Source organism: Lissotriton vulgaris, chromosome 2_1, assembly GCF_964263255.1.
Source record: "Lissotriton vulgaris chromosome 2_1, aLisVul1.2, whole genome shotgun sequence".
Classification (NCBI taxonomy): Eukaryota; Metazoa; Chordata; class Amphibia; order Caudata; family Salamandridae; genus Lissotriton; species Lissotriton vulgaris.
In genome coordinates this window covers 1,468,144,551-1,468,163,134 of record NC_141687.1, presented here as the reverse complement: position 1 = coordinate 1,468,163,134, position 18,584 = coordinate 1,468,144,551, and the positions used below count along the sequence as shown (strand labels likewise).

Here is an 18,584-nt window from a genome sequence, read left to right as displayed (position 1 = left end):
ATGGGACCTCATCGGAATCAGCAGAGTTGAGGACATGCTTTCCAAGGGCTCGATTAAGACCTTCCCCCAGCTGCAAACCGAATACCAACTGGGTGCGACGGAGTTTTTCTGTTACGCCCAGCTGAGACACGCGCTGCTCTCGGCCACACCGCCAGATGGCGATATTCCTGAAAGTTCCCCTCTGGAGGACAGGATATTGGATGGGCACATGCCGGACAGCGCGATTTCCCTGTCATATAAGAAATTGATAAACGTGCGCACAGATCTCCTCCTTGGCTTGCGGGACCAGTGGGTGGCGGATGGCCTTGAACTTGACGACGAAGATTGGCAGAGCGCAATTTCCTCCTCTAAGGAGGTTGCAATTTCCTCCCGTCTCCGCCTCGTGCAGTTCAAGATCTTGCACCGGGTGTATATGACGGGGCCCCGATTGATGCGCATGGGTTATTCGCCTGACGGACTCTGCCGCAGAGGTTGCGGGGCCCTCGCCACTTTCCTACACATCCTTTGGGAATGCCCCGTAATAGCCTCCTACTGGAGGAGGGTGCACCGAATCATGGAAGAAGTTACTGGCGTGATTGCTCACGCGGAAGCTCGTAGATGCCTTCTGAACCTATGGGAGCCCTCTGACCACAGCGCAGAGCAGACTAGGTGGGTGACCCTTGGGAACATGGTGGCCAAAAGGGACATTGCTCAGAAGTGGGGGGCGTCCACAGCCCCCCTGGTGGTACAATGGAAAGCCAACATGGACTGGTGCATGTTCCGGGAGAAGACAGTCTATATGGCAAGAGGGAGACCTCAAACTTGGAATAAAGTGTGGGGGGCTTGGAATGAATATAGGGGAGACGTGTGCTTGCCACCTGAACCAGTCAGTCTGGACGATCTTGTGTCGCCCTGACCTGTCACACCAACTGAGCTCTGATGTATTGCATTCTCCTGATGTCCCCCCCCCCCCCTCCTTCCCATTCTGACATCCTCTCCGTGATGATCATTTCCCTGCCTATCCTCCCCTACCCGTCCCTGACGCCCTGATTCATATTGCCTCTATTGCCATTTTTCGCGCCCTCGGGCGCTCTTTTGTTGAATTCTTCATCTTAATATAAAAATAACCTTCGATGATTATGTTTGGATCTTTTTGCACTATTAATCTCCTATTACCCATGCTGCCTTGCCTCCGGGATGTCGGGCTAAATAGCTGTGTGCTCTGCTCTGAATAAAGGTTTTCAAAAATTTAAAAAAAAAAAAAAAAAAAACACTGCCCAGATCAACAAATCATCTTGATTGTGCAACAAACGGATTTGTGACCCATTCTACCTGCCAACCTGAATGCCGACCCCTCCCCGAAAAGGCAGCGACTAAGAGAACAAGCATTTGCAATGCAATAGGCCTCGCATTAGTGAAAGTTTGAGATATTGGTCTTGCAAATAATAACATAGTGTAGAGTGGTGCAGAGTGGAGTGGTGCAGATAGATTACAATGGTATGGAGTAATGTGGCATAAAGTGCAGGTCATAGATTGTTTCAGAGTAGAGTGAAGTAGCATAGAGTGAAGTGGTGCAGGGTAGAGTGCAGAGTAGATTAGAGTAGCGTAGAGGGGATTGGCTTAGAGTGTACTGGTGCAGAATGTAGTGGTACAGATTAGAGTGCAGTGTTGCAGAGTGGAGTGGGATAGAGTGGAGTGGTGCACAGTAAAGTGGAAAGGCCTAGAATTGAATGGTGTAGCATGCATTTGCTTGGAGTGAAGTACAGTGGAATGGAGGGCATTGGCATAGAGTAGAGTGATGCAGATTAGAGTGGTGCAGAGTGGAGTGTAGGGCTTTGGAGTGGTGAAGAGTGGAAAGTAGAAATCGAACCCTGGTGAAAGGATAGGGTCACTGGAGGTACACACTCTAGCTGGACACTCTAAAACAATAAAGTCAGCATCCAAGCATATGTGACTTACAAACAACAAAGCCATTGGTAAACAATGGACCAAATGCATTCCCTGTGAAGCTTTCTGAATGTCCCCAAGAAGTCTTTAGCAAACCAGACAGCTGCGCTATTTGGTAGGTTACAAACTAAAAATGGGGTGGGTAGTAGTGTTGTGTAGGCACAGAAGCTTTAGCTTGCAAAACACTCTGCTGGCCATTGCAAAGGTATAGTAAGAACTAAATAGCATCCAGTGCTCTCAAACACCAAACTGTGCTATAAGCAAATCCTGGGGATCAATTTGTGGGTCTACAAGACCTAGACTTTGGCCTCACCTCTCTTGAACTACTCCAGCACATTATCGAGCTTGGTGACTTTAAATACAAAGTGCAGTGGGTGGTTGTAGAACTTGGTGATGGTGCTGAGGGGCGTTCAGTCATCGGGTCCACCGTTCCAAGGTCCTTGACATAGAGGATGTCCACAATTTCAGAGCTCTTTTACTCCTAGAGAGGGATGCATGTATAGCCACTCTGCAAGATCTGTGACATGGTGCTGAAGTCACACCTTGCACTCAGTATGAAGCAGTCCTGCCCCGGCACCACAAAGCCCTTCACAGTCATATTCCTCAGAGCATCTTTGCTGAACTCCTCCTTCACAAACGTGTTGTAAGACTCACCATTGCGCATCATGTCCACCACTTTATCTGACAGCAGGCATGGACGGATATCGTGACGGAAGGCGGCCAGATTCAGCAGTGGGAAGCTCGCAGAGTATGTCATGAATAATTTTATACAGACTTTGCATGCAACAATTTTCACAAAAGTGCTGGATGTGGTGGTGCTGTCTTTGTGCAACATGTTGGAGGCGACCTTTGTGCAGGGTGCTGCTTGAACACTTTGTGCAGGGTGCTTGCCGATTGAGCTATTTGGGTAAAGGTGCTGAGTTTGGTTTGCGGTTCGAGTCCCAGTTTTCGTGCCCTCGGACTTTAGTCTGACTGGGGCAAGGGGGGCAGGGGCAGTGCGGTGTCTGCCTCGGGGCTTGCGGGTGCTCGGTGCGGGCAGAATAGGGTGCGATGGGGTGTTGGGGGTCGTCTATACTGTGGGGTATGGCCATGCACGAGTGGTAGGAGATGGCGGTTTGGGCGCTATTAATAGATGATTGAGGTGGTCATCTCGGAGTGCCTTAGACTGGGTGTGTGGATTAGAGTGACACATGGAGGATCGGGAGGGGGCGGGGCTTCGATGTGGAGTCAGAATGGTGCATGGGAGTTGGCGCGCGAGTGGGAGCAGCAGTGGGGTGGCTGTTGAGGGAGCATCGGCTTGGAAGTGGTGCAGTGGTGCATGGGGTGGGTGGATGAAGGTACGGAGGGGCCTTGGGTTGAGAACTGCCGACGTTGGAGCGGGGAAATATTGAAGTTTAGATCTCTGTGTGTGATCCTGGACAGATGATTAATCACCCACAGTATCCAAAAAGAGGAATTCGGCCTGGGGTGACGCAATGGGGGGGGGGGGGGGATAAAGGCAATGCAAGGTTCGAGGCAGGGGAGCTGCGAGGTGCTTGGGGGCCCTCGTGGAGGGGGCGCTTGTGACTGGGGCTGCTGCTTTCAGGCACAGTCCTGTCTTGTGTTCAGCGTGTTTGGTGCAGGGTGTCGAGCTTCCTCTGCTCGTCCCTCTCTGGCAGCAGGGCGCATTTCTTCCATCCTGGTAGAGCGGCGCTGCCCTGGTTTCCAGCTCTGTGAGGAGCCCAACAGGCGATGGTTGTGGGTAGAGTGAAGCAGCTCATTACTTTCTCGAAAGAAGCCTATCCCTATGTTGCTGCTGGGACGCCCCTCCCCCACCTTCTTATACTGCGACTTCCAGCTAAATGAGCTGCTCTTGGGCTATACAGTGCCCTCCCATTTCTGTACTGTATACGTTGGGGTAGACCAGCCCCCTCCCTTCTCTTCTGTTTATGAATAGAGCGGGGTGTATGCCAAGGCTGCGCCATGGCCCGACGCTCTTTTCCCTCTACATTAATGAAGTAGTAGACCGTATGTTTTTTTTTCTTTTTTAAACCTTTACTGTAGCATTCAAGAAAGGACAAGCATGGGCCTACAACCGCGGGGGCTGGCCGCTAGATAGATTAAAACCACCGATATTACAGTACTACACAGCTCATCAGCCGACAACCCAGAGGTTCGGCAACGATTCAGGACAAAACTGGTATAAGAATGCACAACTAAGTTTCAGAATGAGTCAGAGGTTTCGTTTTATATTATATGAGAGAGGATCAGGTGCCATACAATCAAACCAGATAATGCGGGGGACAGGGTAAGAAACAGGATAGACACATAATAACCACTGTGACGGAGAATCGGCGCCAAAGTATACAGATCGATGCAAATGAACACACAATGTACATTCCATGTTGCGCCAATTCTCGGAGCCTGCCCACCCGGAAATCGGATATCATAAAAGCATGAGCACTAGAAACAAGCATACGATAAAAGTCCGAATGATTTGTAGCTATACTGATCCTTAAGAAAGAAAGAGAAGGAAAAGAAAGGCCATAGAAAATAAAAAGGGCAAAATTAAAAAAAAAACGTCCAGCTCCCCACCCTGCACCCCTGCAGATGGCTACAGCCTAACCCCACTAGCAGCGTGCCTGTCGCCCCTAATAACTAAAACCCTAAAGGAAGGAAAAAGAATGGAGGAGGGCATAGACATATGGGTTCCCAGCCCCTTTAGACCCCCGCCAGATACAGTCACCCCCTATCAATAAAAGAACACTTATGACAACACTACAGAAGAAAGTAGAGGGTACCGGAAAACACCGTCCAGCCTCTTAGAGCAAGCAGTTACAGGTTGAACACTTGTGAAAGCCACTCCAACCCTTCCCGACCTAGTCAATCTTAACCTTGGCCCTTCCGAACAAGAACACGGACCCCTCCCATCGAGACCCAAAGGCACACAAAGAGATAACAAAGGAGAAAAGAGTCATCAAAAATCAATCCATGGCGACTCGCAGGCAGTGGGTCCACGGGAACTTTAGACGCTGAAGAACTCTCCCTCCTGGATGAACAGTCCCAATGCATCCTGCACAGGAGTCGTGGAGTCACCAAGAAAGGAGAAGAGAACACAAAGTGAAAGGAAAGTCACAAACAGAAGTCTCCGGGAGGGGAACGCCTTTTGATATCTCCAGAGCCGATAGTGGTGGAAGGTTCGATGATACCATGACATCCTCGGTAACACCGTCTCCCAGGGCACCATCCGATGGTTCCAATGCTTGTTTCCTCACGGGCTCTCGCACGGAGTCAAAATGGCCACGGTTTGAATGGCTGCAGATTCCTGTTTCAACCGTAAGGCCGGGTCCGGGTCTACCAGGAGCATCTCAGATAGGCGCGAGCCCAATTTGCTCAATAAGATATCCAAATGTGATCGAAACGCCCAAAGTTCCGCCAGTACTGACCTCAGCGATGGCTCATGCAAAGTTCGATCCACGGTCTCATGCCCGATATCAATCCCAATCACCTCCCCGGGTGAATCCGGCATCCTCGGGGGGAGACAAACAGGATCGCGAACGTGCAGATACGGAGGGTGACTGGTCTTTGTTCGCAGCCACAGTCCACACCGTTAAGGCCGCGGGCCAGAGGCCCGGAACCACAAACCCCGGCGGCCCCGATACCGGGTCCGCGGGACCGGAACCCCCACTCACAGCCAGCAATGAGCAGAATCACTCCTCCATCGATAACGAGCAATAGAGACAATCGCCGCCAAATTCGGGCTTAAACAAAGCCTCCACTCCGGTTGACCGGACCCAGCCTGGTTCTTCTGGCCGATGTTGTTGCACTGCAGCCCGGCTGTGAAAGTACTCGAGGCCCCGGCTTCACTGCTTGAGCAGGCCTCAAACTTCAACACGACAGAACTTCATCCAACAAGCCGATAATAGTTTCCGGATTTCACCATCGGAGTGCGGAACAGTTCATGCACACAGAGACCAGGCGTAAAGTCAGGATAATGTACAGGATATCGCGGCGGGCTACGGAGGTCGGCGGAGACGGGAGCCTAAGCAACCATCTTGTTTGCTGACGTAGCTCCTCCCAGTAGAGCGTATGTTGTCTGGTTCTGTAGATGCTCCGACTTTGGGTGGTGTGAAAACGCCAATCCTACTATTTGCAGACGATACGCTTATATTATCTAAAACCCCCAGCGGCCTGCAGCGTGCCTTGAATATCTTTGAGGGCTTTTGTTCTGATCGTGGGCTTGAAGTAAACGTAGCAAAAATGAAGCTCATGACATTTAATCCCCATCCCAGCTTCAAAGGGAACTTTTTCATGGATTGCCAAAAGGTAGAAATGGTTTCGGACTTTGTTTATTTGGGAATCCACATAGCTAAGGGCGCAAAGTGGGGGAAACACTCAGAAATGGCTGCTCTCAAACTCCGCCAAAACGCTGGTGTTATAAGTGCTGAGCATAAAAAATCTTTGACCAAACCTATTGTGCCAGCACTTCAAGTATATGAGGCCAAAGCTGTTAGCTCGGTGCATTATGGCGCAGAGCTCTGGGGCTATGACAATCTGGCACCACTAACGCTCGCCGAAAACAAATTCCTTCGAAACCTCATCGGCCTCCCAAACAGTACACCCATGAAACCACTGCGTTGCGAGCTAGGCGGGAAAGCCATTTCAGATATGGCCAGACTACGACCCATTTTATATTGGCGGCGTATTTGGGTCACTCCTGAACTCGCCCATTACACAAGGGGCTTCTTGGATGTAATCAACTGCGATAAAATTCACCGAATAGGTTGGTTAGGGGATTTGTGTAGAACATTGGGGACCATGGGCATGAAGGAGTTGTGGGAGAAACCAGAGCAGGTCCAGTTTCCTGCCAAAGATACAATAAAAACAAGGTATTGGGAAATGGTAGAACGCCAGAACTGGAATGATGCAGATCCCTCCACTTTGGAGGGTCGCTTTTTGGAGGTAAAAGCTTCCCTATTCCTGGAGCCCTATCGGGACATCATAACCAAGCCCCAGGATAGGAAGCTTTACTTGCAACTTAGAGTGGGGTCTCTTCCAATCAGATCGCTAACTGGAAGATGGGCAGAAGGTAATTCTCATGTCTGCACAGCCTGTAATAGCTGCACCGAGACCATCGCCCACTTTTTGTGTGTGGGGCCTACTCAATCCCTCGACGTGTCTGCTTAAGGGCTATGTGCAAACAGCTCGGCACGAGAGAGAGTGATGTGGCTCTAAGAATTATTTGCACCAGTTCCTTGCCAACTATTTCTGTGGCAGTTGCTAAATTCCTGGGTTGGGCATGGGCTATCAGAAGGAAATCTCTTGTACAATAGCAGGCTTGACGAGATTAACCCAGGCCTTCCTTGTTCTTTGAACCAGCTAAAGAGAATGTTTTGATCCTGTCTTTTTGGGCTGGTATTGGCTCTATAACCATATGAATTTTGAGGTTTTATTGATGAATTTTAACATTATTGAAGTCACAATGCTTTATCCTTTTAAATTTTTTGAGGTTGTAAGTATGTTTTAAACTTGTTATTGTGGATTTAATGGTTTTAGATGTATCATGCTTTTATGAGTTTTTTTTTACCTCGAATAAAGCAAATTTGAATATACAGATGCCTGGAATTCTGAGGAAAATGAAAAAAACGGCGGTATGATTTCGAATTATGTCCAGAAAACGCAACATTACGTGTATTTATTATAAACAATGTTATGCTTATATGTGACACAAAACAAATGTAGAAAAAAACCCATAATTTGCACGTGGACGTTCAAGTCCCTGTATGTGTGCGCTTTTATGGGTACCACTGCGTACTTTTTGAAAGAAGGCGGCAACCATCCTTATACTGATGAGCAGAAAGAAACCCTTTGTGAAAAGGTCTGGGAATATTGTTGTTTTCTGTCCAGTAAGGCAGGTGCCTTGCATAAAATACCAGGGCCTACCTGGCAGCGAGATAGTCTGTGCTGTGACGGAGACCCCCTCCTGCTGAGCCTCCAATGCCCTTTCTTGCATTGAGAAGCGGCCATTCCCCCAGAGCGGTTGGCTGGCCTCCTGTGGCAGCCATCTTGTCAGGACGCCATGTCCTCACCAAGATAGCACTGGACATAGCTCGAGCAGTGGCTGCAATATCGCAAAAATACCTACAACTCTTTTAAAAGAGATGAAGGATGTAATTGACACTATGAGAAACCATCTGAAGTCCTGCCTACGTGAAACCTACAGAGAAGTGGGGAAACTGGGCTCTTGAGCCAACTAAGTAGAGAAGGCCGCGGACATGTGCTCTGCAGAGCGGTGCGCGCGTCACACCTGTCTGGGCACGATCATTGCTCCTCCCACGGCCTATTGGTAAGCGCATAATAGACACCAATAGGCCGTGGGAGGAGCTATGCGCGCGCCTCAGGCCAAGTGCGTGCAGTCTTCTACAATAAGACTCACACTAAGGCCAATGGGGGAGCTGAAAAGGAAAGGCACCTGCACGAACATGTGTGATTCCTAAGTCAGCTCACAATTCCCCGTTTTTCACCTCCAAAAATGCCTTGCGCTGCGCTTACACTGCTGCGCAGTGCACCGCTAGGCGCGAGGCCTACAAATGACAAACGCTGCTTTAAATTGTGGTGCAACTGCTCAAGTCTCCTGGAATAGGCATATATCAAATGAATCAATATATAGGCCCCAACTGGGCACTTTTATGTGGATACCAAGCCAGCTACATTCCAGGAAATAATTACAGCACTGGAAGACAAACAGGGAACTTGGTCATCCAAGACAGGAGGCACCATCACTGGTGGTGACACTTCCTGGAGCCTAGCACAACTCCTTATTGGAGAGCAAATATATATGGAGGAGAAACAGAGCATAGTAGGGTGGTACTTACAATTGGCGGTAACCCAACTTTAGGGGAAGGAAAAGTAAAAACCACCGACCCAGCTGCCACTAGCCTATTAAATCTGGCAACCAAAACTGAACGTCAGTCTTGGTCATCCAGATCAGTTCATGGAGAAAATGTATTTGTGGTGGGAACAAAGAACTCATCACCCTTAGTAGTTTTGTGAGAGAGGGGCCTGTGACCCCACCCTTTCTCTGGAATACAAAAGTTTATTGAAAAAACCCAAGGGAACAAGATTTATAGTATCCCTCCCCAAACAGTCCCTGGCCCCACTCATGACCAACCACTCAGCCATCTCCGGTCTCCTGCAATTAACAACCTCACAGTCCCCTCCAGCATTTTTTATGGATGGCCCCACCCAACCCACCCTCCTTACCAACAATATTTATTCATACTCCTCTACATTAAAATCTGTGTGCCTAGCCAACCATTGACAAATTTTGTTCTTAAGCTGCACAAGACAAGAGATTCTATACCAGGTCAATGAAAGGAAGGAACTCCTAATAGTATAGCCACATACTGGCAACAAGCCGGGGGGAAGATTTAACTGAGTTTGGGAACAAGAGGAGGAACTTGAGGGTCGTGAATTAGATTGTACGTCTCATGAGATCCTCAAGCTACCTTATCCCAGAGCAGTTGCCCTACTTTAACGTCCAGAAACATCCACAACTTGAACTTGTGGCAATTTTACTGAACCTGTTTTTCTAAGCATTGGATCAGAATCTGTACTATTACAATCAACACTAGGGGGCTGCAGGTAGGATTCTATTGGAGCCAGCTGCCCACAAATAATATTTTGGTATTGGACTAACTGCATAGCAGTATTCTTCAGAAGGCAAATTTTATCCAACAAGGGGGTAAAACATGTATGTACAATAGTAGAAGATTTATCCAAAATACAATCCCAATCAAAAGATGGCAATCCAGCGTCTGTAGTCGTCGCCGTACAACTCAAAACCTGCTCAGATAACAACCCAGCAGGTGTAGCTGATGCGACCACATGCTTCTTAGAGCCGGTCTTTCGTCTACTATTAGGTAGAGATGTAGTACTGCTCCCAGTTTTGGCTTGCCGTTTCCTTTAGCACCCGGTTTATTGTCATTTGGTATCATCATGTCCAAATTATCATTATTATCAGTTAAAACAGGAACACAAGGCATCTGAGAAGTAATCGAGTCCGCTGATGATCCAGGCAGACTAGTTGGAACTACAGGTCCTGGACTAGCAAGTTGCCTAACTGGGAAGGTCGAAAGGCATCCAGAAGCAATACCATAATCCGTAGATAAATGCCTTTTCTGCCTATAGGATCTCCTTAGAAATATCACTAACAGAAAATATTCCAATGTGCTTCCTCCCAGGATACGACCTTGATTTGCTGGTTTGTCTACTTGGGCTTTCCGTTTGCCTATCGTGTCCCCTCTTGGTAAATAAGAAAATGAAGAAAAAAAAACAGCCTCAAGAAGGAAAAATGCTTCACTCACCAATTACTTTAATCTTAAGCAACCATCTCCACTTTATCCATCCCAATTTTTTGTTTTTTGTAAACAAATGTTATTAACATTTTCAATCATCTGTGTTATTACACCTCCTGTACATATTATACTCAGGCATTTACTGCTTAATATACTTCAAGAATACTGCATCAGAATTGCAGCCCATCCAGCCCAGATCCAAACCTCAGCGCCCACTTCGTCATGAGGATTGTCCATTCAGCTTGAGCGTCTATGACATTACTCCTCTCAACTCCGCTTTATCCATCCCACTGCAGCCGAAGAAAGAAGATACGGCTGAAGAAGCAGCAGATGACGGTCCCGGCCTGTCCTGGGCACGGCCTGTGCAACATGGAGACCGGAAGCGCGTTGAGTGCTCGTAGCAGGGCAGCCCTGCCCCCTTCCTGGCTCCCGAAGATCGTTCCTCCTTGCTTGCCGTAAACTGGCAGTTGGAGTCTCCCTCCTGCGGCATCAGGTGTGGTAATGGTATGAGGGCATACACACCCCTGCAGAATGTCAGCGCGTCGTATTGTGTTCTGAACCCAAATGTGATTGAATATCCAGCAAGCCAGTGCCCGAGGAAGGCTTACCTAAACAAGCCAGTTGACGATTGAGGGCAATGCACAGCCCCTTTCTGTACGCAGTGTATATTTTCCGTTGATGTTTTTTGTATGTTGTGTGGTGACATAAGGTCTTTCAAGTGTAGCCAGACCTACAAAGGAGAACATTGAAGTTCAATGGATAGAGGATTAAACTATGCTGCTTACGGTTTGTCCAGAAGAGGTAAAATAATGTTTGTCAGTAATGATCTTTTAGGAATAGTTGCTCATAACAGTTAATAAGCTATCTGAAAAGGGGGGCGTGGCCAAGCAGCATGGCCGACAGGACGTGAGCTCCACCAGCTCCGTCCCGAGGACCCGTTAATCCTGTGATAAGATCCTGCCTGGGCTGTTGATTCGAGCTAAGATGGGCCGGAAGCTTCCCTGAACCGAACGAGACCCCCCACATTGAAAGGGCGACTCGTGGAACACCCGCAAAATAGCGCCGGAGATACTGTCGGCGACCGGAGGGCTCCGGGCCGAACTACGCGAGGCCGTGGTCTGGCCCTGTGGTGGAGTGCAGCGGTGCGGGTGATCCGCCTAGACGTGGCGTTTCATTGATCCGGCGCCGAACGCATCCTGGGCGGGCCTCCTCTTGCTGAGGACTACGGCTGGCAGACATTTGGGAGCGGCTGGTGGCTGCCGAGAGGCCTCGGCGATCCACGCCGACCGGTGCGGAGGGATCGCGGCGCCCGCCCCTCCCCCTGATGGCCTCCTGAAGCGGAGCCTCCGATCGGGGACCGTTGCCCCTGGTGAGTGCCTGACTGATCCCCGGGACCCTGGAGGGCTCGCAGGGAGCGGAGGCGGGCGGCCGTGCTGCGGTCCTGAGGTCACCTCGGCCCTTGTCGGAGGAAGTGGCCGTGTGAGGCCGACTCGAAGTTGCCGGGCGGCCTACTTGGGCTCTCCCGGCTTGCCACCACCTGCAGGGGCCGAGGCGCCCGCCCCTCCCCCGGACAATTGCCTGCACCGGATCTCCCACGGGGGGCTTGCTGTGACTGTGGAACCTGCGGAGGCCCGTGGTGCGGCCCCTTAGGGGACACGACTGAATTGGCGCCCCTCCCCCACTCGCCCGCCATCTTGACCGGGTAATGAGGCGCTTTCTTTTCCACACCGCAGCGGCATACAGACTGGAAGATCCCTGGCCCCCATTACACTGTAGTTGTGCGCTCCTCTGAAGGGGCGCCCTTGGGAGTCGTACTGCTGCCCCTTGGAGGTGGGGGGGCGCCGCTCCGGGCGCCCTGGTCGGCGGGGGAGCCTGCTGACCTGCCTCGGCCGGGCCACCTGGGATTCCAACGCCTGACCCGGTGGGTGCACTGTGGACTGCTGGCCGCCCATTCGCTCGTCACCGTTGGGGGTACTGGACTCCTGCCTCTACAAGTACATCTACACTGGGAAAAAAGGAGATTGCCTCCCCGACATTGCTTCTTCTAACTGGTCCCCTGCTTGGTTTGGACACCTTCCGCGTTGCACTTGTCTGAAGCTGCCTGGTGCGCTCCCATCACACCTGCTGCTCCTGCCTTTGGCCCGCCCTTGCACTCCATATCTAGCCAGTGGTGCCTGGGGAGAACCCTCTGGAACATATTGGGAAGGTGCACGATCTGCCTCTCTTGATAACGACCCGCAAGGATAGGTCCTCGAAGTCCTCCCAACCTAACACCATAGTGCAGTATACTACTCCACGTCTGCCCTCACAGAGGATTACACGGCAGACGGGTCCGGAGGACGGTGGGGATGGTCCAGCGGAGCCATTCCGAGCAGAGATCTTGAAGGCTATTCAGGGATCCCATTCTGCCCTGGTGAGGCAGATAGAGACTGTATCCATAGATGTTAATCTACTCCGAACGGATCTCCGCAAGGTAGCGGACAAGGTTCCAGACGCGGAGGGTAATATCACCCAATTGCAAAGTGAGGTGGCCTCCCTGCAAAAGTCAGTCGCACAACTTACGTCCACTACCCGAGCGCTGGAGAGAAGAGCTGAGGACGCGGAAGGTAGGGCCCGTCGAAGTAACATTAGGGTCCTGGGAGTACCGGAACGATTGGAGGCGGGAAATGCTGAGCGCTTCCTAGAGACCTGGTTCCGTACTCAGCTGTGCCCAACTGGACTGTCCAGTGTCTTTTTCATTGAGCGGGCACATAGGGCCCTTGTCCGCGCCCGGGCGAACCCCCTAGAGCCCTAATCGCAAAGATCCTGAACTATAAAGATCGTGACTGTATCCTGAGGGCTGCAAGGGAAACAGAGTCCCTCACAATTGAGAACAGCAGAGTTTCCATTTATCCTGACTATACCCAACAAGTGCAGGAGCAGCGAAAGTCCTACTTAGGAGTTAAGCAAAAACTCCGGGAAATGAAACTCCAATACATGCTCTTATATCCGGCCAAACTTAAGGTGCTCTCCCAGGGCCGTGCTCACTTCTTTGAGTCCCCGGCGGAGGTGTGGGAGTGGCTCGGGATTAGGGGAGACGACCTGCCCCCTGGTGAGCGTGGCGGCCCCCATGAGACCTGGGAGACTCGACCCCAGAGGAGGCGTCGAGGCAGAGGGAGGCGCAGCTCTGGATCCCGGGGTTCTGCTGAGCCTCGGGTTACTGTGGGAGCAGATGGAGCACTCCGTATGAGAACATCGTTGACGGGGGCCGCTCCGGAGTCCCCTGGGGCGTCCGCCCCCGGTGAAGTTTTGGTCCCGGATACCTTGCAGGAAACTTTGCCGGATACGGACTCTACTGCTCCAGTGATCCCCGAAACTGGCCTTTCCGAACCACGGCTGGAGTAAGCTTAGACTTGAGGTACTGTTTGGTTAATGCTCTGTTGTCCTCCGAGTTGGGGGGCCTCCTCTTGGATCTCTACTGGTCCAATGTTATCCCTAACTGGTACTGGGGGCCTTGGATGCCTGGCTGAAGCGGAGGACTTGCATCTCGATGGACGGAGGTACGGGGTGAGGGGTCCACATTTTCTCTGGGTGGATCGTCGCCCAAACTAGCAACTGTATTTAGTAGACATGCCCGGGGACTGTCCTGAAACACTGGGTCTCTCAGGGAGCTGGGGGGAGGGTGGGTGGGTCTGGTTGGTTGTGTGTGAGTGTGTGTTGAGTGGGTTGTATGGGGTGGCTGTGTACATCCTGGCACTGGCAGGGGAAGGGCGAGGTGGCGTTGTTGTTTGTTGCTGTCCTCTTGCTCGTGAGTGGGGGTGGGGGAATGTTTCTGGGGTTTTTGGAGGGCGGGGTAGGGTTAGTGCGGAAATTATTGTTGGCATGAAATGCATGATGAATCGGACTTATATGTGGCTCATTGGACGGGCTGCTCCTTCCGGTCTGACTGGAGCGGGGGCCCGGAGGTGGCAGGTCGCAATGTATGTTTGCTATGTCCCGACTGGGCGCAATCACCGACCATGGGTTTTAAATTCTTAACTTGGAATGTGCGCGGTTTGGGTACTTGCACCAAGAGACACAGGGTCCTTTCCTTCCTTAAACGACATGGGGTCTCGGTGGCATGTTTACAGGAGACCCACTTAGATGAAGAAGGCGCCCAGCGGCTGTATAAGAAATGGAGAGGTCAGATCTTCCACTCCTCCTTCTCCACATATGCCAGGGGGGTCCTCATTTGGGTGGCCCCATGGATCCCTTGCGCTGTCCAGTATGTCGAAGCAGACGTTGAAGGCAGATATCTACTAGTGCGGATCAAACTAGATGACAAGGAATTATTACTCCTGAACTCCTATGCACCGAATATCGATGACCTGACCTTTTTCTCTCAACTCCAAGATCTTGTTGTTTCGGATCTGGATGCCCCCTTCCTCTGGTTTGGGGATTTCAATTGCGTATTAAACCCTGACTTGAACCAACATCCCCCTAGGTCAGGCACGAAGCCCCGTATGACGGCACGTCTTCGGGAAGTAATGCAAAACTTAGGGGCGCTGGATGTATGGCGAACTTGTCATCCAACTCAGAAGCTATATAAGTGTTATACTCCGACGCATGGCACCCGTAGCAGATTGGACCTCGTACTTGCGGCTAATCTCGCCCCATCTCTCACCTTGACGGTTACGCATCAGACCCGATACCTGTCAGATCATGCCCCGGTGACGTGCATGGCACAATGGGCTGATCAAGCTGCCCGTCCCCGCACCTGGCGAATGCCGACTGACATTCTTCAAGATCAGGTGGGTAAGGACCATGTGGCGACCGCCCTATCGGATTACATAGATCTGAACTGGGGGTGCGGTGATCTACCCTACTCCACTTAATGGGAGGCCCTGAAGGCAGTGGAACGTGGAGCCTGTATGGGCCTCACATACGGGGTCCGGAAACAGCTGCTGTCTGAGTTGCGAGATGCGGAGGTTGTGCTTCAGCGCACCCAGACTCGACCAGACCCTAGCGCTTTAGACCAGGAGGCGGAGAAGGAGGCGCAGGTGTCGATACATGACATCCTCACCCGCCTTGATAAATACACATTAGGCCAATACAGACAGCGTCTCCATCGCGAAGGCGACAAATCTGGCCGATTACTGGTCTGGATCCTTCGACGTGAATTTGCTCCTGAGAGGATAGTTGCCCTGCGAGACTCAGGTGGTGATATGGTGCATTGAGGTCTTCTGAACCCACCTGCAGACTGTGTACGCAGCTGACCCCTCGGTCATGGTGGAGTCCTATCGGCCCTATCTTCGGGACTTGGACCTCCAGACTCTTTCGGAGGAGGCGGCGAAGGAACTTGATGCGAAACTGTCGCTGGGCGAGATCGGAGCTGCGCTAGCCGCCCTAGCCGCCCTACCACGAGCTAAGACCCCAGGCGGGGACGGTTTCCCATCTGAGTTTTATCACTCTTTCGGGAACGTTCTGGCTCCCCTCTTATTACAGGTTTATAATGAAGCCCTGGACTCTGGCGTTCTTCCACCCACCATGAACCAGGGGGAAGTCTGCATGATCTTGAAACCGGGCGGAAATAGTTGCGACCCGGCAGCATTCCGTCCTATCACCCTGATTAATACAGTTGCAAAGATCCTCACTAAACTATTGGCCACTCGCCTAGCCCCACACATGATCCACTTGATCCACTCGGACCAGTGTGGGTTTATCCAGGGCCGTAATACGGCGATGAATTTGCGCCGCCTGCATCATATCCTCCACGAGGTACGGGGTAGAGAGGGTCCTCACGTGCTTTTGTCAATTGACCTAGCTAAGGCCTTTGATACGGTAAATTGGGGGTATCTGATGGAGATGCTCTAGGGGACGGGGTTCGGGCCGGTGTTTTGCAGTTGGATCCATGTGCTCTACGGGGCACCCCGTGCTAGAGTTCGGCTGGGGTCGGCCCGTTCGGAGGAATGGTCCTTGGGGAGAGGCACTCGCCAGGGCTACCCTCTCTCCCCTCTTCTGTTTGCTCTAGCAATCGAACCCCTGGCGGTCTTTGCTCGCGCCGAGTTGAAGCAATGGGGAATTAAGGTAGGTGACACCGCAAATGCGATCTCTCTCTATGCTGACGACGCCTTATTTTATTTGACGTCCCCTGCCGATTCCCTTCCCTCGTTGATGCGGACTCTGGACCGCTTTGGCGCGTCCTCTGGGCTACGTATTAACCTTAGTAAATCCTTGGTTTTCCCACTAGCAGTTTGTGGTCCTGATCCGAGTGCAGATCTCCCGTGTTTGGGCCTCAGGTGCGAGCAGGAGGCGTTCCGCTATCTCGACATACAGGTGGCCTCAACTGACGAGGCCCTGCTGACTTACAACGTCGACCGAGTACTCCGAGCTCTCCACAAGTCTGTCACTTTCTGGAACACGCTTCCTCTCTCCCTTATGGGGCGATTGGCGATCGCCAAGATGGTGATGCTTCCCAGGATTTTGTACGTTTTGCAGAATACCCTGTGTCCGTTGCCTCCCCGAGTGTTTCGCACACTCGACTCGCTCCTTACGTCTCTACTCTAGGCGGGCGGGCGCTGTAGAGTCGCTCTGCGCACGGTGACCCGGTGCTGGGAGGAGGGATGCCTTGAGGCCCCGAGATTTGACTTCTATTACTATGCGGCACAGCTTCTTCCAGCCGCAAGGTGGTTCGCAGATGAAGAGAACTGGGAACTAGCACTACTGGCGGGCACGGCAACCAAGAGGGTTCTAAGGGAGGCCCTGATGCAGGGAAGGGGTGCAGATGAAACTTTACCCTATGTGTTGCGTCACACAGCAGGAATCTGGCAGCGATTCGTTGAGAAGGTATTAAGACGGGCCCCCTTCCATAGGGAGCTCCCGGTGTGGATCTTGGCCCCGGTACTCCGGATGGAGGAGAATATGTCCTATCGAGAGTGGCGCTGTGGCGGATGTGAGACCCTGGCGGACCTCTATCCAGATGACTCTTTTGTGTCCTTTGAACGGTCTACAGAGTTTTTTGTGTTAAGTAGGGGGCAGTATCTCCACTATAGAGGGCTCCAGGATATAGCAAGAACGACGTGGCCTCAGTTCCCGGAGGCGCCTCCACTAACCCATACCCTCGACATCATTTTATCGTGTGGTAGAGGTAGAAGGCTGATTTCCCTGCTCTACTCGGCCATGCGTAGGGATTCGACCCCCCCCCCCGACCGCGCCATCTTGGGCGGCCTGGGAGGCAGACTTGGGGGTGGAGTTGGAACCGGGACAGCGTAAACGAATCGGGCTTCTGACCCGAAAGGTCTCGTGTAATGCCCGCTTCAAACTCATACATTTCAACTTTGTCCATCGTACCTATATGACCCCGGTCTCCCTATACCGCATTTCTGCAGAAAGGAGACACAACTGTCCTAGGTGTGGTGCGCAGAGAGCGGGATTTTTGCACCTAGCATGGGAATGTCCTCGAGTCAGTACCTTTTGGAGGGAGGTGGTGGACCATATCAGTCGCGCTACGAAACTCAGAATTGCGCTGGATCCGCTCCATTGTCTTTTGGCCCTGGTACCCAAACCCAAAAAGAAGAATTTGTCCTATAAGTTTTTACAATTATTGCTAGTTATGGCAAGGCGGCGCATAGCTATCACCTGGATGGGTCAAGGGGCTCCCGAGATGTCCCTCTGGCTGAGAGATGCCAGAGAATGGTCCCTGGCTGAAGAGACGCACATGCAGCGCACTCGCCGGGATGGGAAATTACAGGATGATCTGCTTGCTTGGAGGCTGATGTGTATGGGGGGGTTGACGGATGATGATTCTGATGCCACCAGCGCTGAATTATTCACCCCTGATGAGTCTGAGTCCGAGAGTGCTGGAGAGGGGGTCGGGTTGGAGGGCCCGAGTCCAATGTAGTGCCCCACTAGATGCACGCTAATATTCCTTGTTATGTATAACGGTGATTCGCTGTGATCCCTAAAGGTCTTTTCCTGGATATAATGTCTGCACCTTCTTGGGCCTCACATAGATAGCCTGATTCTTTAAGTATTTTACTAATGATGCCACGCACGGGGGGTTTGATTTTTGTTCTATGTTAAAACAGTGTTCTATTATAAACATTAGCGAAAAAATGCCTATCCAGAGGGATGGGAGTGAGATTATATAAAGGACATCGGAAGGAGAGGACTTTGTAAAAATCAACGAATACAATGATATATACGTATCCTTAATGCACGGCTAAGTTTTTCTTGATGCATGCTCTAATTCTACGCCGCCCAGCCTCCGGGATGTGGGCCTATATGGCTGTGTATTGTCCTGAAAATTGCATGTCAATGATCTTGCATTTGAGTGGCCTGAACAGCCATGAGAACCTGTGCCTT

At 51.4% G+C, this 18,584-nt stretch overlaps 1 protein-coding gene across 3 annotated transcripts in view; it reads left to right on the top strand.

The window, feature by feature from the left end:
- LOC147732765 (uncharacterized) overlaps window positions 1-18,584 on the top strand; it is a 428,345-nt gene that overhangs the window by 188,615 nt on the left and 221,146 nt on the right. The window lies entirely within an intron of this gene.